Below are 22,876 nucleotides of genomic sequence, written 5' to 3'. Positions count from 1 at the left end.
ATTTTCCTACCTACAGCTATATTTAAAACGAAAAAAAATTTACCTACACTAGGGTTTACGTCCCGGAAAAATATATTTTTCCCAATGATGCCACTATGTTTGATAGAATTCCTTCCCTGTTTTTAAAACTTTTGGATCAATTTTTTCAATTAAAAAGAAAATTAAGAAAATTCATCAAATTTAATGAGATTATAAAAAATTAATTTAATGTAATTTTAGATTACCTGCAATTGTTGCAAATTATGCAATTGTCTCAAAACAGGGAAGGGGGTTAAAGTAAAAAAAACCGACTCACCGATCGGCGAATCCCACGTTGGAGCAATAATTGCCCCTACCTTTTCTTCTTGGACCACTCCCGAAGATCTCTGCTCTTGAATGCACTTCTGCACAGATCGGGAACTACACTACAGAATAAAAAAATTAGAAAAAAAAATTCTGCAGTATGCTGGGGCCACTTTTCTTCGTCCACATCCTTCCTGTCCTTCTGATTGTCATTTGGAAATTAACTGAAAAATAAAATTAATAAAACATTATTTACTACATCAATTTTTTTTAATAATATTATAATAATTGTTACAATAAAAAAATTTTTAATTTAAATAAAATTATATAACTAAGAACTTACCACTGAGAATTTTCGCTTCTTATTATAGAGATATACGATGACAGCATATATTATCACTTCAAAAAGAGGAATCTTCCTTACTCTGGACCAAATACCTAAAAAAATTTAAGAAGAAAAAAATTATAATAATTTATTATGTAATATGCAAAATAACGTATTTTTAATACGATTCAGACTATTTCTAAAAAAGAAGATTTAGGAAAATAAAAATATAACGTACATTGAACTGCGACTCGGCAATGCCAGATCTCCTCCAGGAGCTGCTCCGCAACAAACACCTTATACCCTCAAAAAATGGACACTTCTGCAATAAAAAAAAATTTACATAAACATAAAAATTATTTTTTGTTTTAGAAAAACAAACTCTCAATACATCAGATAAAAAAAATTAATTATATCCGTTTTGAAAATTCTGGTACAAAAAAAAAATAATTGAAATATGTGAATAAATTTACTATATGTATTTGAAAGTGAAAAAGTAACATATAGGCGAACGTATAAATATGTATATATATATATATATATATATATATATATATATATATATATATATATATATATATATATATGTATATACAACAAGAATGTCGTTAGTATAATTTATCAAGAACAAATGTTTTAAGATTTATACAGACATGTCGTTCAATTGGCATGAGTTTGGGTCGATGTTACCAAATATGGCGTTGTATTACTTGCATAAAAGCATTCACTCGCAAGTGTTTAAACGAGATCACGTGCAACAAATTCCACAGGTGCACGTGTCGACTACATTTACCTTCTCGTATTTCCCTCGTCACGGCGTCATATTCATCTTGTCTCCAAGAATCAATTTCGCTGCTTTAAATATATTTTTTGCAAAGATTCATTTTTCACATATACTAAGTTTACAAAAAAAAAAAAAAAAAAAAAAAGTCACATTCCATAAAAGTACATACAATGTATCTTTATATTTATAGAAATATATTTAAAAAATTTCCTATTCGCAAAATTGAATAGAAGCGTGACAAAATTTTATTTTTCCCGTCAAAAAAAAAAAAAAATTGTAAAATTTTTTTTTTTCCAACTAAAAAGCTAAGTTCTTTTTACAGGGGGGGGGGGATAATTTTCCAGAATTTTGTCTCTCGATCAAAATGTTCTTTGCAACTTTCAAATATGCTAATCAGCCCAGTGCACGTGTTATGCGTCATTGAACAGTGGAATTTCGAGCAGAATGGAAGCTGATAGAATTACTCACATTTTCCGCCTGATTAACGCATTTCAAGAAGGGACGAACAAAAATTTTAATTTGCCAAGAATCAGTGATAAAAATTTTTTTTCCCTTTTTTTTTTAACTAGTTTCATTTTATTACATATTATAAGCTCAAGGTTGAAATACTATATAAGATAACATATTTGCAAGACCCGTTTAACACTTCCAGTAATACAAGGTATTAAAATTCTCTATATACGAATAAATAAAATTAAATTTTTTTTTTTTGTTTCTGCCAATTTGAATTTTTAACATAAAAAGCTCTTTTTCAAATTTTAATTAATAAACGAAAAAACTTTTTACTGAATGTTTTTTTCAAATTTTTCGTTACAAAAAATAATATGAAATTCACAAATATAAAGTAACTTTTGATATTTATAAACCACTTTTGCTTGGGAAATAAAAAAAAACTTCTGCACTGAAAAAAAAATTCTGGTTAGGCTATATTTAACATTACTTTCTAGTTATGTTAACCAGAATTCTAGTTGAATTAACTAGAATTCTCGTTAAAATAACCAGAATTCTGGTTAACCTAACCAGAATTAAAATGTTAAATATATACCCTAACCAGAATTCTGGTTATTCTAACTAGAATTCTGGTTATTCTAACTAGAATTTTTTTTCAGTGTGGAATAGTATTTTTTACTATTTCTATAGGAAAAGTTCCGCAGAAATTACGGATTTACTGTGGAAGTAGTAAAAGTTACTTTTTATTTCTTCATGTAGTTTTTGAAACTCAATCATATATTTTATTTGACTAGGTCTGTAATCAACGTCGCCTGGAAAGTTACGCTCGTATAATAATTTGTGTATACATATATATATATATATGTATCGATGCCACCGCACGCAAAATGATTAATGGTGTTTATAAAACTAGAGTGAAGCAGTTCTTGGCAGCGTCTATATGGTTAATAAAAGGTTCAAGTAAATCGTGTGGAGGGTTCAATTATTTCATTAAAAGGGGTCGAGGGGCTTGTAAATCTGACAATAATTTCAAATGTAAATGACATATAGATACTCAAAGGAATTGACATTTATTCAAAACCTTGACGTGTGTGTGTTATGAATTATACACACTAGTTTTTAAGTTCTCATTAATTTACTTTAGTGCAATTTTTAGAATTATTTACTAAAACAAAATACTCAAATAATACAATTTTTATTCATTTTAAAACCGAGTTGTTTTTTTTTTATATAAAATTCGATACAAGTTCGAAAAGAGGAACTTTTTCTTAGTTCGGGTATCATCGGCTCACGTCGGTTAAACACTTCGCGTATCATCGGTTCACGTCGCTTCATTTCGGGTATCGTCGGCTAATATCGGTTAACCGACGTTTCGAAACGATTTACCTTCGGTTATTTCCGTAACTTTTCTCATTGGTATCTAGAAACTTTCGGCCCTTGTTTGAAAATTGATTTTCACGAATCGAAAGTTACGTTTTCCATCCATGTGTTATGAAAAGTAGTTTTTTTTTTAAAAGCGCAAATAGAAAGTTTAAATCCGCACAATATTTGATATATTTAAGAATGTGCGACGTGTGCGTTATTAAGACGGAGAATATCTTCTTTCATATATCGATTTCATGCGGTTAACTTGTTCGACTCTTGAGGCGATCGCCCCTGTATAGTATAACGATTAACGGTCCTCTCTCTTTATATGTGTCTCAGGTTTTAACTTCATAGATGTTACTTTTGCCTGACAAAGCCATCTTCTATGTTAGAGATTTTATCTAACGTTGACCTTCCAATGTCTTTGACATGTTAGTCGTGGTGCGCGCACATCCCATATGCGGCACTATAATATATTTCATTCGAGTGATGGTAATTACTTAATTACCTATATTAAATCGATGCCTCATTGTCTACTATTGACAATTTGACGTTGTGCAGCTTTTTCCTGGTACATAAATCTCAAGTAACATTCCATTCGCAATTTCATATTTTAATATACACGCTATAATAAGATTTGAGGCGCAAATATCACAAAAAAAAGGTCAATTTTATTTTTTACTAATATTTATATTTTTTTGCTCCACTTTCCATTTTATTGGGTCGAATAATATATTTTACAACCACCGGATATTCACAAGGTGTTATAATAATATGTGGATCACTTGCGGTTAATGGTACATTTTTTTGTGGTTTTAAAGAAATTCATTGGAAAAGCCGAGGATATTAACACAATTTTTGTTATTATCTCTTTATAAATTTTTTATATTGTAAAATAAATGAGATGAAAAAAAAGAAGAAATCAAAAAAAAGGAGTATACCAAAGGAAATGTCTCGAGGCTATGGCCCAGAAAATCTTAGTTGTATCAGGCCCACTTTTGCGTGGGAGCCACAACTCAAGGTCCAAGCATGTAATTGTACGAATTGTAATTTATCGTAACCTGAGAACAAGAACAAGAACAATCTAAGTTTCTGGGAAATAGGGTCTCGGTGCGTATATACAATAACAGAAAGTGAATTTTTAGCTCAACAAAGAAATTATTGTGGAAAATCAATTATAATCGAAGAAAGAGTAATTTTTTTATAGGACAAAATGAAAAATAATTTACGCGATAAGAAAAAATTTTGTTTTGTGTTAATTTTTTTTTTTGCAAAAGTAAGATCGCAGCACATGAAAGAGGAAAACTTATCGTAATAAAATAAAAAAAGAAAAGAAAAGAAAAGAACGAGTGAAGCATTTTACGTCGTGTCGTTGCAGGACTTACAACGATCGTACAAATATGCAAATGTTCTCGAAAGGGGGATTCCCGATCCCTAATAAAGACGCCATTGTCGTAGTAGTCGATCGCGCGCGCGAAATCCTCGCGAGTCCCGAAGTCGTTATGTTTTCTGTGGAACGTTCATGAATACCAATACCACAACAAGTAAAATACTCCAAGATCAAAGATAAACACAATATATACATACATGTATACATTTATATATTCAATACATATATAAAACACACACTCATATCATCTATACCTCAGTGTTAAACACAAGGTGGAAAGATTTTCCAATTTTTACTCGAAAAATTCTCTTCTCGAGAAAGAGACGCCGACGAAATCTTATTTTCGCTCCGTGCCATCTTGAACGCGTAGGCACGCAGAAAGGATGCCATGCACACATCCTTTATTTTTCTCGCATTCGAAGTTCTCTTGCGCGGTGCATAGGCAGAAAGAGAGAGAAAGAGAGTTGGGATGAGCAACTTGATTTTTTCCTTCTTTTTTTTTTTTTTTGGTTAGTTACGATGCTTTACTCGTAACTTTAACATAGCTCTTGCGAGCACATATATACGAAGATTACGTTCTGGATAACTGATGCGCGAAACACCAAAGACACCTTCGAAAATCTTTGTTTAAAGAAAACTGATTGCATATTTTTTTTCATAAATAAGGATGAGGACCTCACACGAAAACAAATAGAAAGAAAAAAATATACAAAAAAGAAATCTTTTACATTTATTTGAGCAATATTTTCTGGCATAATTAAATTTGCGCCCAGAGTCAATAACTCCTTTTCTAACTGATGGTATAATGATCAAAAATCTAAACACTCGAAATTGCAATGGTTATTAAATTTTGAACGCAAAAAATTTAAAACATAATCTCGACGTTTTTTATTGGTATTTATATTTTGAGTGGCTGTACAATTTCTATTTGCAGGGGGGAAAAGAGAAGAAAAAAAAAATTGTGATGAAAAATCGTAGTTAATAGCCCGAAGCTATAAAACAGTGATTTGACAGGGTTAGTTGTTCGCAGTTAATCAGACGCAGCAGGATGTCATAGTTAAGCATCATGTATTTACAGTGACAGTTCCTGAACCATTTACAATAGACGTAAACCGGAATAATCGTGCTCGCTTTTATAGCGTTGTGGTCATAAACTTTGAGCACACGCTTTCTTTAAAGTAACTTCGATTTTTGCGCATATCATCCTTTTCTGAATATACATACAATTTCTATATATATACTCATTCCGCAACTTTTCATCATTTTCTTCTTTTTTTTTCTCTCAAATTATTTACAAAACATTTTTATTGTAATTTACGCAATTTAATTTTAATTGAACGCGTCGAAGAATCATGCTACTGTTAAATTCTTTTTTCTCTTGAATCATCAACTATTCGCATGGAAAAAAGAGTACTTTTATGACGAAGCAGCTAATTTCCTCGGGTATTCTCGTATAGTATTTGTTTCCAATTCTTTTGTATAAGCTCTACTTGCTCTTTCTCTCTCAACGCGCAATTAGTCTGGCTAAGGAGCGTTAGCTGTATAGAATCAAAGCCGTGCCGTTCCTCGAAATTGGTGTTTTACTAAAGTGCTTCTAATAGCACAAAACACGAATTTCGCAAAAGAAACTAGTATTACTTTCCTTTATTAGACTTCCAACCGGTCATACCATATAAACAAAGATTGTAAATAAATTTCACATTTCGAAAATGAAAATTTGAATATAGTAAATATACAAAAACAATTATATATACACTGAGAAAAATATGCTATTGAATCAATAGCATTTCTGCCAAAGGTATAAAAATTATGGATTCAAAAGCATATGCTATTGAATCTATGAAATATTTTACAAATTTTATAGCATATGCTTTAGAATCAATAATTTATATACCTTTGGCAGAATTGATTCAATAGCATATTTTTCTCAGTGTACTTTATTTTGTTTTAGAAAATTAAAATAAATTTTATATAGAAAGTTAATTTAAAGAATTTATTTTTGTCTGTTATATGTCAATGTGTTTACAAAAAAAGTGTTTTTTTTTTGCCGAGAAACTACATAAATGTAATTAATCTTTCTTGTTTAACTTTGAAGCTACTTGTAATTCCTGTTAATGATCTGGGACAACACGAACCCATGTGACACTCTACCAAGTACCATGAGGAAATATCTGATACTTCTTTAAGATAAGACTCGGTTGATCTTTTTACTACAATTTCTTCTGCGTTAACATTTTTTTTCCATTCACATGGTCTTTTTTAAAAAAGAGTTTCTTCACCTTATATCCTTTTAATTTATTCTACCATTTAATTGACTTCATCTATAGTATATCTTCGGTTTTATTTACTTCTTTACTTCTTCATTTTTTAAAATCCTTCTACTCTATTCATTTCTTCTTTTTTTTCATTATTATGTTTACTTCATTTAATTAATTATTTTATTCACTTCTTCTATTTGTTTCCTTTTTTGTTCCACATTAATTTTTAATTCATTTCTAATTTAATTTAGTTTAGTAATAGAAATAAAGAGAAATTTTTTTTTATGTTGAAAAACTTTTAAAATAAGAAACAAATATTCTACATCTATTTCTTCATGTTCATTTTAAGATTGAAACACACACTTGTTGTTTTAAAAACGCCACGGGAAACTTTTTGCTTCGCTTTCACGAAATGCAAATAGGCGTATGTGCTAAGATTTGCTCAGCTTGCTTGTTCCGTTTTTAGTGCCACTTGGGACAGGTTGTTAATCAAAGAGGGAATATTGCATTACGTATTCGAAACGGAACAAAGCTCGCACAATATAGTTGAATGACGTTGGGCGACGATGAACTTACGGTTGTAAATACCCCCCCCCCATCCTCTAATTACCTTAAAATTTTTTTTAAGAACCTTTTAAGGGGTTAGGGGTAGTCAGAGGCACGAAAAAATGAGAATTTTCAGTATTTTTTTTTTGCTATTAAATAATTTTATTTTACAAAAGTAGTAATATGGTATTATTAAACAATGTTTTGACTTGAAGTCACGAAAATTTCAAAAAAAAAAAATTTTTATTTCCGAAGTTACAGCTGTTTGTGTTAACCCAGTTCCAAAAAAAGGTCCTTGCGGTGACAATCATAAGTCCTTGGAGATTAATCAGAAATCAATCGGATAAAAAAAATTAGTTTTATAAATAAATAATCCTGGGCCTGATCGAAGGATTTTTTTTTTTTCAAAAATTAACAAAATGGCGGCCTCAGGAAATTTTTGTCTAGATTTTTGGGAAAAAATCAACAGTTAATTGGTCTTAAAAAATCGAAATTTTTCAAAAAAAAAAAATCCTTCGATCAGGCCCGAGTTTATTATGTATTCTAAAAGCTGTATAAATTTCATTAAAATCGACTGAGCGGTTTTCGAGTTATAGTTGTCACCAGTTCAAAAAACATAGTTTTGAGAAAAACGCGTTTAGTTTCACACTAGATTTACGTACAAAAAAACGAATTATTAAATTACTTACACCGAGTCATCTATTCCTGGGCCATATTAATTTAGGTACTACTACATATACCCAAGTCTGAGTTCATCGATGACAATAGAACCCTAAAAGCCGATTTCTTGCAGCTGACACTAGCTGCAAGCGCTCCCGAACGCTTTCAAAGGCCCGAGCTCTCTTTGTTATTTGTCGAATAACTTAAAAACGAATTATCGGATTAACTTGAAATTTTCAGAGATTATTTTTAAGATATTTTACTTAACGAAAATGCAAAAAAAAAAAATTTGATTTTTTGAAAATTCTGACTACCCCTAACCCCTTAAAAGTTACATTGAAAAAAAAATATTAAACGAAATTAAATTTTTTTAAAAAAATATTTTTTGTTTTATAGTGGAAATATTTTAAACACTTTTTTTTTAATTTCATTTATTTGTAGATAATTACGTATAAAATTCTTTTTAATGTTAATGAATTCCAATGAGAATGTATAATATTGTTTTGCCAACGGAAAGAAAAGAAAGAAGCCAACAATGCATGTAAAATTTGTGCATTATTTTCCAACATTTTTTTTTTCTTTTTATATTTTTCCTTAGATTGTTGAATAGCATCCGGTATGCGGGTGATGGTATGTTATCCAGGGTTGAAGGAAAAAAAAGGTTTCGTATATATATATATATACGTGTGGATCGCTGATTGAGTTGTTGCGAAGGTCGGTCACGAGATTCTCTCTCTACACCATCAGGAACATTGTAACTTCAATCTTTCAACTTTTTTCTTTATTGAACTTTTTCTCCAGCCATTTTTTTTTTGTTTATTTTTTTCTTTCATTATTATACTCTTCTTTGTTTGCTCGGCTGTTCTCTAATTTCTGAATTCTATATATATATACTTATACGTATATTTTCTATTTTTTTATTCGCAGAGAAAAAAAAGAACGATATCCCCTTAAAATATATAAAGACTATGTTGAACTTAAACGCTTTGTAACGCATCACAATTAATGGCCGTAATGACGAGATAGCGAGTGTCGAATGGCCTACCTTTTACAAGATATGTTCAAGATGGAAAATACTCTTTTGCGGTCGTTAAATTTCCGCAGTTTGCCAGTTTTTTCTCCCCCTACACACAAGCAATGCAATTTAATGCGAAGAGCTCAGAATTTTGCGATTAACAACTTAATCAACTTCTTTATTCGACCGGACGAAAATATTAAACGAGAATTAATCTATATATATACCAAGAACAGTATATATAATAATGTTGAATTTTATAAAATTTCATTTCGTTGATGTATTGGGAATTATTTTTCAAAATAATAATATTGCTAAGGGTATTTTTCCCCAAAAAAATATTTAAACTAATTTAATAAACTTTTTATAAAAAATTAGAAAAAATTTTCCTTTATTGTATTGCTTATTTTCTAAATTTTTTTAATTTCAATATTATTCATCGTAATAATTATTTTTATAAATTAGAATTTTTTTTTTTTTTTTTTTTGGGAAAAAATATTCCAAAAGATGAGAAAATCCAACGAAATTATGAGAACAAATTAAAAATGAAAAATTTAAAAAAATATTTTTTTGTAAATTAGAATAATTTTTTTTTTTTCTTAAAAAAATAATAATTAAAAATCGAACAATTAAAACCAAGGAAAATGAGATTTTTAAAAACTAATTTATTATAGGAAAACTAAAAGAAAAGAAGCATTAAAGAATAAGAATTTCTAAATTTTTAAAAATATGTATATAATGTAAAAAATTGGAGAAAATTCTCGCAATGTTATTAGTGAACAGAAAGGACTTACCAATCGATGATTAAATGATGCAGGGATGCTGGATCTTTTACGTTTTTCCACCACCTCCAATGTCCAGTCTTCTTATCTATACTGTAATAAAAATTAATTTAAAAAAAAGAAATTGTAAATATAAAAAATTTTTTTTTTAAATATTTCAGTTTTACAAAGATTAATAAAAAAAATTAAATTTAAATCAAGTTATTAAGTTATTATTATTAAACTAATTTCAAATAAATAATAATTAAATACTAAATAATATAATAAATAAAAAATTAAATAATAAATAATCAATGCCCAACCTCATATATCACATTGGTTTCATTATAATTATTTTTTTTTAATCATAATTACTGTAGATTATTTCTCTTATTTTTGTACATAATCTTCAGATTTCAAAGAAAAAATAAAAATTTATAACACATTTGACAAAATAAAATTGGAAATAATAAAATAAATAGATTGTCTATATCGCGTATTGTTGAAAATATAAAGTAAAAAAAAACATAACCTAACATTTTTTTGCACTTAAATATTTTATCATTGTTATTAATATTTTAATTTACGGTAATTATTAATTACTTACCATAATAAGATACGACTTCAAATAATTTATCTTCCTGAATTATATATCATCCAGTCTTAGATTATGTGATTCGATTTTTCACTCTCGAAAGTTCAAAGAAATGGGGCGGAAGAAGCTTTTTTCATTCTGGAATATCGCTGCATTCACTGGAGAGAGATGAAACAAAAATTGTTAGTAATAATCTACAACTGGTTGGCCACAAGTATGATAAACTTTCGAAATATTTGAAAGATTAAAGTAATAATAGATAATTTTGTCGTTTTGATATGTACATCAACAATGAACTATATACATACCTAACGAAATCCAACGGTGAATGACCTTCAAAACTTGATCTGTATATTTTGCATCTTTTTGTCAATCACCAACAATGCATCCGACATAATTATTATGAAATCTTATGCCACTCGACTTATAAAACACTTGTAACACAAAATTTTGTTAAAAAATAAGATATTTTTTCTTTTTTTTTTGATGAGGAAATGAGAAAACTATAATTGTAACCGCCACTTTCAACTGAATAATGCGTAATAAAAAGCTTTAGAAGACAGTTGAGGTTTTGATTGGCTGAAATTGTAATGCATTCCTGTTATTGGTGGAAAAAATATTGTGTTACAATTACATTATTATTCTAAAGAAATATTGCCCTGGGATATTTGTCATTACGAAAAACAATTAAAAATATATATTTATACAAAAAAGAATATAACAGCTGAGTATTATTATTAAAACAATAGAAATTTTACTTGTAACCATAATGAAGTTGGTACGAAAAATTTGTCCACCAATCAGAGCACCGCATTTTCATTTGAGCCAATCAGAGTCTATAGACTCTCTACCTTCTTTTTATTGTCCATCAGCCTGCTGAAAATGGCGGTTACTCTTTATTTTTCACATTTCCTCATCAAAAAAAAAAGGAAAATATTTCTTATTCTTCAACGAAATTTTGTGTTACAAGTGTTTTATAAGTTGAAGCGCATGAGATTACATAATAATTATGTTGGATGCATTATTAGTGATTGGCAAAAGATGCAAAATATACAGATAATGTGATGAAGGTCATTCACCGTTGTCGTTTGTGATTGTTGACACATGACAAAAAATGAAATTATGAATTATTTTAATGTTCTAAATATTCTGGAAGTATATTCATTGGAATTTATCAATGATTTAACAAAAAGTGAAAATACCAAGATGTGAATGATTGCTTTTCAAAGTATTGTAAAAAATGCTTCAAATCAACAAAGTGAAAAAGGTAACCTTAAAATTTGTTTATCTATATTTTTACTTATAATTTTGTAAATATTTGTCTTTTTTTCAATTATTTTCAATTGATAAAAAATTGCTTTTTTAATTGTACTAATTCTATGAGATTTCTAATCTCAAAAAATATGTTTTGGTTTGTTTAAAATATTTTAGTGTTTTTATAATTGATTTTCTTTTCGATAAATGCTAATTATTACAATTTCTGCGTCGATCTAAATAAATTGAAATTAAATTTTTTTTTGTCGATTAATAAAATTTTGATATTTAATTTTTTTCCATTGAAATTTTATATTTACAATTTTTCTGTTCTTTTATTTATGAATTTGAAATTTATAAATTATTTCACAATTTTTCTCTTAAAGTTTATAAATGGATGAAATATATATTTTTTTTTTCAAAGAGAATTTTATATCAATTGAAAATTTATTTTACTTGCTTTATGTTACTTACCTTTTATAAACCAGGAAGCAAATATGGAAAGTAGAAAAAAAAAAATTTGTGTCGGCAGACAAACTACAAAAGTTGTTTGAGCTGATAAAGCAAAACAGTTCCGCACCTTCAAAGGACCTTTCATTCTCATTGTTTCTTTCTATCTTTTTTTTCATCTTTCTTTCGTGGACGATTTGGAAAGAAATATGAACATGAATATTATATTTAAATGCAGATGTCTGCATGAACTCATGTAAACATGTCTACAACAATGTCTTATTTGATTTATTTAAAACTGCTTTAGAAGCAAAGTTAGTGTCCAAAGCATGTGTAACTACGTTGTGTAATCAATGTTTCTTATACATATGATATTCGCCTCCTTTGTTCTTCAAATCAAAGAAATTATTCCGTCTCTACACATTAAATAATAATTACAATGAATTAATAATAATTACAATGTTTATTCATTCATTTTTTCTATAGTAGAAAATTTTTTTTTCCAAATAATATATGAATTTCAAAAAAAAAAAAAAAAAAAATTCTGTAATTATTGAAAAGATTCTTTGCATTTTTCAATTATCAATAAATATTTATCTATTGAAATAATTTTAATTATACAATTGTTTTATTATAAATCTTTAATAGATAATTCTAATTAAAATCTATAACTATAATAAAAGATGAAAAACATATATGTATATGGTTATTGTCGAGGTCAAAATTAAACTCTAATCGCCGCGCGTATATTATAAATTTATTTTCCCACAACTGTTGCTAATTGCATAAATCGTTTGGGAATTTTTCACGTTTATTATCTGCGCACCGATAGGTTATGGAGATTATGAAAATTTATGTGAAGTTGGACTACTGTCTTACTGTAATAAATAAATCGAGATTCCTAAAGTAGCAAATTATAAATATCAATAACAAATTAATCATATGATAAAAAGAAAACAAAATTTTTATTTTTTCTGAATTTTTTTTTATTTCTTTTTGTTGAATTTTGTTCTTTAAAATCGTAGAATAAATTTATTTGTATACTTGATTTTTGAAAAATGTTAATAGCGTTTTTTTTTTTGGTTGGAAAGTATTTAATTATAAAATTTGTGTGTCAGGTTAAATTTAAACGCGTAATTGTAGACAATGGTTAACGCATAATAATATAACGCGTACATGACCATTACATTGTTGCCTTCCTATACAAAAGTGGTGAAAATAACGCAGTTTCGAGAGACGGTTGTGAAAGATGTATATATATACTCTTTGTTCTGAATATTTAGAAAATTACGGAAAAGTCTTTTTAAATATGTCTCATTTCTTACATAATCTAAATTAGTCAATTAATTAGTCATAAATAGTTATGTATGGAAAATATTTTCTCTAATTTTTTTTTTTTTTTTCTAAAAACCAATTTTCGAGATTTTTAATATATTATTTGGAATTTCTAATATTTAGAAAATATTTTCTACTTTTCGTAATACAAATATTAAAATATGAAAAATTGTTTTTTCTATTTTACTTCGGTTTTGATTTTTGCTATCTTGGATATTTTTCCGCTATATAAAAATTCGTAATGGTTTTTTCTTTTTTTTTTTGGGTAATTAAATATCTAGGAAAATACATTGCCTAGAGAGTAAGTCTAACAAAATCCTTCCGCTCACATTTACAAGCCCATATAGTAACATGATCCGAGGGAATCTTGAGATCCCTGCGGAGACCACACGCGTACGTCACAAGATCCGCATTTGAGTGAGTTGCAAATCAGCTATAAGGGATCTTAATTATAGATTGACGATCTTTCACAAAATATATATATTCATTCTGTCTTCTCTCATGATATAAGCTTTGCATCTTATAAAATTCTTTAATACACAATCTTCTGTGTTGCCCTCTATGGTCGTTGTCGTCTCGTTGCTGTGTGAAATTTGAGATCGTCAAGTGACAGGATTTGCTTCGATGCAAACATAGTTCACCAACGATCGATTGATCTTATCGTTAATCTAAGCAATACACCGTTCACTATAAACTTTACATGTTTGTGAGAGCTCTCACGGTATTGGGAAAAAAACATTTTTTTTCAGCTTCACTAGGTCTTAAAGCAAAAAAAAAATTAAAAAATAATAATAAATAAAATATACTAATTAAATAAAATGTTTCAGATTGGAGACGGATGCTGTTCAAAAAATATAATACAATCACTATGACGAATAAGGGAATCTGCAATTGGTAAATCTTTTATAATTTTTACAAGAAAAATTAATTTTTAAATAGTGAAAATATTTTTTATTTATCAAAATTGAAATTTTATTTAGGCAAATCAATGATTATTTAAAAATCCCTAAATTATTTTTCTCATTCAAAGAAATTATGATAGAAAATAGTTGTGTTGGCAATGTTTTGAAATCGTTTACAGTTAGAAAACAAGTTACCTTGATCTTTCTCTTTAAGAGAACTTGTGTTGTTACTTATAAACCTTGCGCCCAGGACCTTTGCAGAGAGTTCTCGGTAATCTCGATCCTTGCCCTCGGATTCTGCTGCCATCTTCTTTAAACTTCTCTAACCATTTATCAATTTTGCGGTGAAATAAAATAAAAATTTATTATATAAAAATGAAAAATATTAGTAATATAAATAATTTGAATAATTAGTAATTATAATTACTAAATTCGTAATTATTTTATATTAATAATAATTATTACTAGCAATAAAATTATATAAAAAAGAATTTTTTAAATTTTTAAATAGGAAAGAATTTATAAATAAAAAAAGCATTTTTTTTTTGTGGAAATTTGGGAATTTTATAGGAATAGTAAAAATAACGTATAGTATAATGATTTGTTATTCTATAGTGACATTAAAGAAACTTAAAAAAGAAAAAAAATGCCACTCAGTGTCAAGTGCGTTGGTAAAATGTTAATAGCTTCCATCCTAGGAAGCTTTATGAGACGAAATTCCATTGCGCGCAATCTTTAGTTTGGAAAAGAAGATGGTTTCTTCTACGTAAGATTACATTATGGCGTTTACGGTTTTTATCACTTTCAATCTTAATCGCACCTGCAGCAGTTCATTTAGTCTCTCTTTCTCTCTCTCTCTCTCTCTTTGACTGTACTAGAAAGCTATTTCCAATAAACACAACCCATAAAGCTAACATTTTATTAGTCTTTTATAACACTTAGATGATCGTATTAAAAGCGCGTATATATATATATATTTCTTTTTAGACTCCTCTTTCTTTTGCAAAATATAAGACTCTTTGAAGTTGAATATATCTTATCGTTTACGAGATATCTAATAGTTTAATTTTTTCCATTATTTTTCGAAATTCTCCTTTTTTGCGCTGTCAAAAAAAAAATATATATATATATTTACTCGTTTATTAAATTTATGAAATAAAAAAATTTTTATAAAATATTTTTTATTTTTAATCGTTTGAATATTTTTTAATATTGGTAGTTTCTAAACGGTTTTGAGGCTTCTGAAAAAAAGAAACAGAATACATTTGCATTACTTTTTTCTTTCTTTCCTTCTTTTTTTGCCGCAAAAATAAAATGATGTTCCTCTCTATGTCTTCTACGAGAACAACGACAAATTGCAAATCGATGAATGAATAAAGAAAAAAAAAAAAATCTTAACCGTATATATACTGTGAAGCTCGAGGCAGAATTTCAACTTGTTCCATGCGGTTTCCTGGTGTGAGAGGTTAATTGGCTAGCACGAATAACGTTCTCGTGGGAAACCAGTCAGAAATTGACATCGCCTTTATATCGACGCTTCTGAGTTTTTGACCCATTGATGACCTCCGCACTTTCGTTGATTTCAGTCTCAAAAAAATTTGTTTATTTAAATAAAACAGTGGCATATATATATATATATATATATATATATATACAAAATCGCAGCCGATCGCAGCCATATCAAAGTGAAATCCTATACAATTTCAATTGCATATTTTTCGCAATAATTTTAATGTTCTAAATTGACGCAAGATTTATTTTACATACAATGTTTTATTATATACACAAGGAAAAAAAAGGGAAAATAAGTTGTAAATGCGCACATTTATTTTAATGTATAAATGTTTAACATCTTATCAATTGGTTTATCAGTTGGGTGGAAAAAATATATAAAAAACAATTTTTTTCCAACAAACTGACTTGTAAATCTTTCGTCAGACTCCATTTAGATTATAAATCTACCTGAAACGTTCGACTGTGTGATTTATCATTTAGAATTAACTAGGGAGTGAAATTATAAAAAATTTATATCGAAAAAAATAATTTTTATATCCTGTAAATTGGGAATAATTAATATGATGAAAATTGATTTGTCAAAAAATTATTTGCTAATCGGGAGATTTTTTTAGTAATTGTTTTTTTTTTATAGATTTTATTGTTTACTAAAAAATTAAATATCTAGGAAATAATGATTATATTTAAAAAATAGACTATTGATTTGGGTGGGAATTGTATATAATTAATATAGTATTTTTATAATATACAATCGACAGTAGTTAATAATCATAGTTTTGTAATCGTAAAATAATTACAACATTCAAAAACCTTGAATATTAGATTTTCCAAATAAATTTATGAGTTCGAAATAAATTATTTTTTTAAAATTATTTTAATAAATTCAATACGATGACTGCCTTTTTTGGTTATATTTGACTAAAATTTTTCAAAGAAAAAAATATACGTGGTCGAGAAAAAAAGTGTTTTCGAAAGCTATTTTCCTTATAAAATTAAAAATAACGAGATGTTATTAATTAATTTGTACTCAAAGTCTAAAATATTTATTTTATTCTCTCTTAAAATAAAGTAATTTATAATTTTTTTTTTTCGATAAAATTAATTTTTTTTTAAGAATGATCAATATAAACAAATTAATGACAATTGGAAAGTGTATAAAATGCTACTCGAATTATGCGACTCAAGGTCTTGCATCTTCAGTATATACATATATATGTGGGTGGGACGAGTCATAAATTTGGACAGGTATCTTGCATAAACATTGTCTGTCGTAAACTTGCAACAGACAATTCTATTTTCGCATATAAAAACTTATGACATTTGAAACATTATAAAAAGTGAGAATTGGGCAAGCTTTTAGGATAAAAAAAAAGGGGAAAAAAATTTTTTTAATGCAAATTGCAGAAAGTTTACTGATATATATATATAGAGTTTCCAAATAATTTGTAAATAAATCGCGTTCACACCTACACATTATAAAATTATTATTTTTAACGCGCACAATCGAATAACAATAATATAAATTTAAAAAAATAATTAAAAAAAAAATAAATTTTAATATTTTATTATTTATTAACAATTATTAATTAATTAATAATTATTTATTTATTAATAATTAATAATTAATAATGAATTAAGAAATAATTAATAAATAAATAATTAATAATTAATTATTTTGTATATAATTAATTAATTAATTAATAATTATTTCTTTATTAATAATTATTAATTAATAATGAATTAAGAGATAATTAATAAATAAATAATTAATAATTAATTATTTTGTATATAATTAATTAATTATTAATTATTTATTTATTAATTATTTCTTAATTCATTATAAATTAATTAGTTTTTATTTTGCAAAAAATGGTGAAAAAAATAATTAGAAATTTACTTTATTAAAATTTTCTACTATCTCTATTTTATACAATTTTGAAAAATATATATATACTAATTGCACACATAAATTTATGATTATAAATTTGCATTAAAATTAAGAATATTGAAGCAAAAATTATGATTATAGGACTAAAAGAGCGAATTGTTAGTTCGACAAAGTATGAAATATATTATTATACTTTACATTAAATACCTGCGCTTATATATTCTATTTATAAACTGTATAATTTGAATGAATCTCGTATAACGTGCGCAGGCGGAGGGGGGGAAAAAAATGAGTGTCAGACGATTGCAACCAGATTGCAAGCTATATGGTCGCCCACTTAAATCCGGCAACTGTAAAATCGCTTTAACAAACATTTATAATCAATTTTGTATATTATTGAAAAATATTCTATTGCGCGGCCATAAAATTTCTTTTTTTTCATATATAAAGAATTTTTTTTATTCTTATTTTTTTATAATTGTTATTATTATTATTATTATTATTATTATTATTATTATTATTATTATTATTATTATTATTATTATTATTATATTACAAATGCGGGACTAATAATAATTATTATAAATGGTTTTTTTTCTAAAAGAAACACTGCAAAAAAAATTTATTTGATCCAAATAATTGGTTACTTGACTATTAATATTTATTAAAAAAATTTTTAGTTACAAAATTATATTTATTAAAAGAATTTTTAGTTACAAAATTATATTTATTAAATAATTATTATTTGAGTTAATTAAATAGTATTTTTTTCAAATACAGTTATTATTTGATTTAAATATATAATTTAATTAATTCAAAATGAAAATTATTTGATTCAAGTAAATTTCAAATCGATTATTTGAATCAAATAAATATTTTTTTCATTGGAGTTTATTAAAAAAAATTTTTTTTTTTATTTTATTCATGTGGCGAAAATTTTTTAGCAAAAAACAAATTAATATAAGATTTAAAAAATTAAAAAGTTTTCAAAAATTAAAATATATAACAATGGTGTACATTCCATTTTTGAATTGTATATATACATATACATATAAGGTGACGATTATAATTTACCTTATTCTTGTTAATTTACTGTGCAAACAACTAAATAAATATAAAAGCAATATATAGTAGAAAATCCAGTCGGAGAGTTGATATAATCCTGCGGGGAAAAAAAAGAAAAAAAAAAAAAAATTGCAGCACGATTTTATATTTCATTCCAGTTTTCTTTAGGGTTTGAATTGTGTTGCTAAGAGTCGAGCTAAGTGCGCTCTCGTTCTCGCGTTCATTCACCTTTATATATATACTAGTATATAATTCTCGAATTGGTATTTAATGCAGCAAAGGATTTGTAACTTTCCTTGCACTGAGCTAGATTGTAATATAAACCTTTTTTTCTGATGTTATATATACAAGATCATAGATTTTTTTTTTTTTTCATAAACAATTGTTATTTTTTTAAATTAAAAATGTTTAAAAAAAAAATAATTCTATGTTTCAAACAATTTAGATAAGTTTCGGTGTTAATTTTTCTGCATTAAAAACATTATAGTTCACAATAATAATTTTTTGCAAAGAATAATAGCAACAGTATTAAATAATAATAAAATAATAATAATAATAAAAATAATAAGAAAATATTAGTAACAATAATAATTATAATAATTTAATTTAAAAACAATTTTTCTTGTTGTATAATAAAAAATTGAATATATAGTCCAGATGACAATTTAAATTTGTTTCGTATATATACATACATAAATATATTACATATATATATATATGGTATGTATACATATGTGCATAAAACGTATGTGACTTCTGAAACTGTTGAGTAAGAAAATGGAGGGGATAGTTGTGGGGAAATGGAATAAAGAATAAAGTTTGTTCACTGTGGGGTAGAAAGAGAGTGGAGGGGGGGGTGATTGGATGAGAGAAAGGGAAAGAGACTAGGCTTGCTGGTTGGGGCGTCGGCACCCGTTGCGGCCTTGCAAGGACGTTTGGTTATACTTCTGTTACTCCACGGCTCACTATCTTTTATATTGCCTCATACTCTGGTGAAAAATAAAAGCATTTAAACACCCAATTAACAGGCCAAGCCTAGGATTAGTTATACACTAAAAATGGGACTGTAAAATAAAAAGAGAAAAAGCGAGGCAATAAATTTTATACATGAAATTTTTGCGCAGAGATTATAAAAAAAAGAGCAATGGAATTTCAATATTAAATATATCCGAGATTATTATTTTTATTATTACTATTATTATTATTATTATTATTATTATTATTTTTACACGGGAATAAATATTTACTTGAAACAGCGAAAGATTTTACTAGAATAGCGAATAATTTAATTGAAACAAGTAAAACTTTTGCTTTCATAGTGAAACGTTTCGTTGTTACAGGTAAATATTAAATATATCCGAGATTATTATTATTATTATTATTATTATTATTATTATTATTACACGGGAATAAATATTTAACTGAATCAAGTAAAACTTTTGCTTTCGCATAGTGAAACGTTTCGTTGTTACAGGTAAATATTTTTTTCCGTATATATAGCAATTGTTATGTATAGGAATTATAATCAATTTAGACTAGATTGGTAATATTTATTTATTGTTAAGGGAAAAGAATTTTTTTTTTAAATTATTAATTGTTAATTAATAATGTTACAAATTATTACTCTTTTGCTTTCTATATAAAACCAGAAGCCATGAAAAAGGTGTGTCTGCGCTACTATATGCCTATATATATATATATATATATATATATATATATACTGCTAATACAAGTTATGTTTCTAATTTAACCCAATAAATAAGGAATTCTATATAGTCCTGACACAAAGATATCTTTGTTGAATATCGACTGATTTTTATCTAAAAATCCTCGCTTTATACAATCTACAATAGTATCAATATAATTCTCGTATAGAGAAATATCTTGTTTGTATGTATCATATATATATATGTGAATGTAGAATAATAATATACAAAGTTAAGTCTTGCGTAACGACTCTAGTTATACGATCGCGGTAACAGCAGCGCGGTCATTGACTATAGAGATTTGAATTAGTTTTTTTTTTTTAAAAAGATTAATTTTTTCGTTTTAAACATAAAAATTGTTTAATAAATATTTTAGGGAGAAATTTAGAAAAATTGTTTTTATGCAATATATTTAATATAAGTTATATATTGTTTTTGCATAATATAGAGGGTAATTTATATATATATATATATATATATATATATATATATATATATATATATAGATAGAGAAAGGTAAGAAAATTCGAAGAAGAAAATTGCATGGTTTGACAATACATTGACTAAGGTTGTTTTGTTTCGACATTATTAGAGAAGAACGTAACTATTTGAAGTGTAGGCGCGGACTGTTTGCGTAAGAAAATCCAATTACTTTGAAGAATCAACGTCTTTTATTCTCTTCCTACCCCTTCCCTTTTTTTTGTTTTATTTCGTTTCTTTCGTGTAGGTAATAAAATCTGGAGTAACTTATTAGTATAGGTAAAATATAGTCAGACTACTACTTACTATATAGTAAAATATAGTCAGATTTTTGTTGTATTCTATTAGTTTAGGTTTAGTTTCGATGCCACATTTATTTTTTTCAAATTTGGAAACGAATTTTTTTTTTTATAGTTTTCTACATTACCGACTGGTTAAAGATTTAACTACTTGTTAGTACAGCGCTGACTGTCAATTAATTTTTCTTTTTGCAGATCCTCTATGTCACGTACTTCAAGGATAAGGACAAAAGGATATATCTTATTAGGAAGGATACAGGATTCTCCAGTTTCCGACTTTTTAGAACTCGGTCTATTTTTACGGTTATTTTTCACATTTTCCAAATGGAAATTTAACTTGAAAGTAGGGATCTCCGAGGGCTATTTAGTTTGAATGAATAAATCTCCCTCAAGCTGAAAATTCGTTATTAAGGTAAAAATATTTTTAAATTAAAAAAATTTTATAACAAAAAAAAATATATTTTAATTAATTAAAAAATACGTTGTCACAATCAAAATTCTCCGTCTGTGAAATATATAAATACAGACGCATCGCTTTAATTTTTTAAAAACAAAAATCGCATAATACTGTATACGTAAAAGTTTATATGATATAATACCAATGGGTCACGTTTTCCTTATCGGTTTGTGACGCATTCGCAAGGTCGTTCGACGTCCTCGAAATGACCATATAATTTTTGCATTTAAAAAAAAGAAAATTAGCTCGAGAGAACACCTCCCATAAAAATAAAATGCGTGGGATGTAATACGACACTTAATAAACTATATGCGATATTTAATAATTCTTCAGGGGGGAAATAACAAAAAAAAAAAATTTTATTTAATTTTTCTTTCCGTTAAACATAGTTCCGGAATCTTGGTATAATTATTATCATTGGTTAAATACAATTAGTTCGCATTTTTCTACGTTTGAAGGGGATTAATAGACGATCATCATTAATTTTCTGATTTCATTATATATATATATATATATATACGAAGAGGCAGGTTACAGATGCTAAAAGATAGATATATCCATCATGCTAAATAAAGGATGCATCGATTTATTTATCATGTTTATATCCGTATCGCCGACAATTTTTATATATATTTATTTTTCGAGGTTATGATTCATTTTAAAAAGACTTAAAAAAGTTATTTAAAAAGAAAAATTTTTATAAAAAATAATTTAATTTATTTTTTACTTGAAATAAAATTTCAACTAATATATAATTAAATTTAATATAAAGATGTTGGAATTTTGCTTATATTGATACAGTTTGATTACTTGACAGTGTAGATAAATAATAATTTTTTTTTTTTTATTCGAAAAGGAAAATTTTACAAGAATAAATTATTATCAAATATTCCTTCTCTCTTTCTCACGGAATCATTATCATTCTTCAAAATCATTATATATACTTGATTATAAGTGAATCACTCACGGATTTGCAATCCTTATCACCAAGGAAATACATATATATAAAGTCATAAAATATATTTCAAGAAAGAATTTTCTTATCTCTGCGACTTGATTATTATTATTTGTGACGCATCGCGGCAACTACTTTA

At 26.5% G+C, this 22,876-nt stretch overlaps 1 protein-coding gene and 1 long non-coding RNA gene across 3 annotated transcripts in view; one reads left to right on the top strand and one right to left on the bottom strand.

Annotated features, from left to right (window-relative positions):
* Positions 1-319: 319 nt before the first annotated feature.
* LOC127283533 (uncharacterized) lies at positions 320-10,954 on the bottom strand. The gene is made up of 6 exons (XR_007843367.1): positions 10,740-10,954; positions 10,444-10,589; positions 9,870-9,950; positions 846-929; positions 626-720; positions 320-506 (listed from the first exon to the last, which is right to left on the bottom strand). It is a non-coding gene; the product is annotated as an uncharacterized LOC127283533 (long non-coding RNA).
* A 374-nt stretch (positions 10,955-11,328) lies between these two features.
* LOC127283133 (serine/threonine-protein kinase 17A-like) overlaps positions 11,329-22,876 on the top strand; it is a 158,606-nt gene continuing 147,058 nt past the window's right edge. For both annotated transcript variants that reach the window (XM_051307818.1, XM_051307819.1), the window contains exons 1-3: positions 11,329-11,698; positions 14,298-14,364; positions 21,521-21,737. The gene's annotated coding sequence lies outside the window, so the exon portion shown is untranslated. The remainder of the gene's footprint in view (positions 11,699-14,297; positions 14,365-21,520; positions 21,738-22,876) is intronic.

This window comes from Leptopilina boulardi, unplaced genomic scaffold, assembly GCF_019393585.1.
Source record: "Leptopilina boulardi isolate dan_hultmark-lab unplaced genomic scaffold, ZJU_Lbou_2.1 LbouV2_31, whole genome shotgun sequence".
In the NCBI taxonomy this organism is placed as follows: domain Eukaryota; kingdom Metazoa; phylum Arthropoda; class Insecta; order Hymenoptera; family Figitidae; genus Leptopilina; species Leptopilina boulardi.
This window is presented reverse-complemented; position numbering and strand designations above follow the sequence as displayed.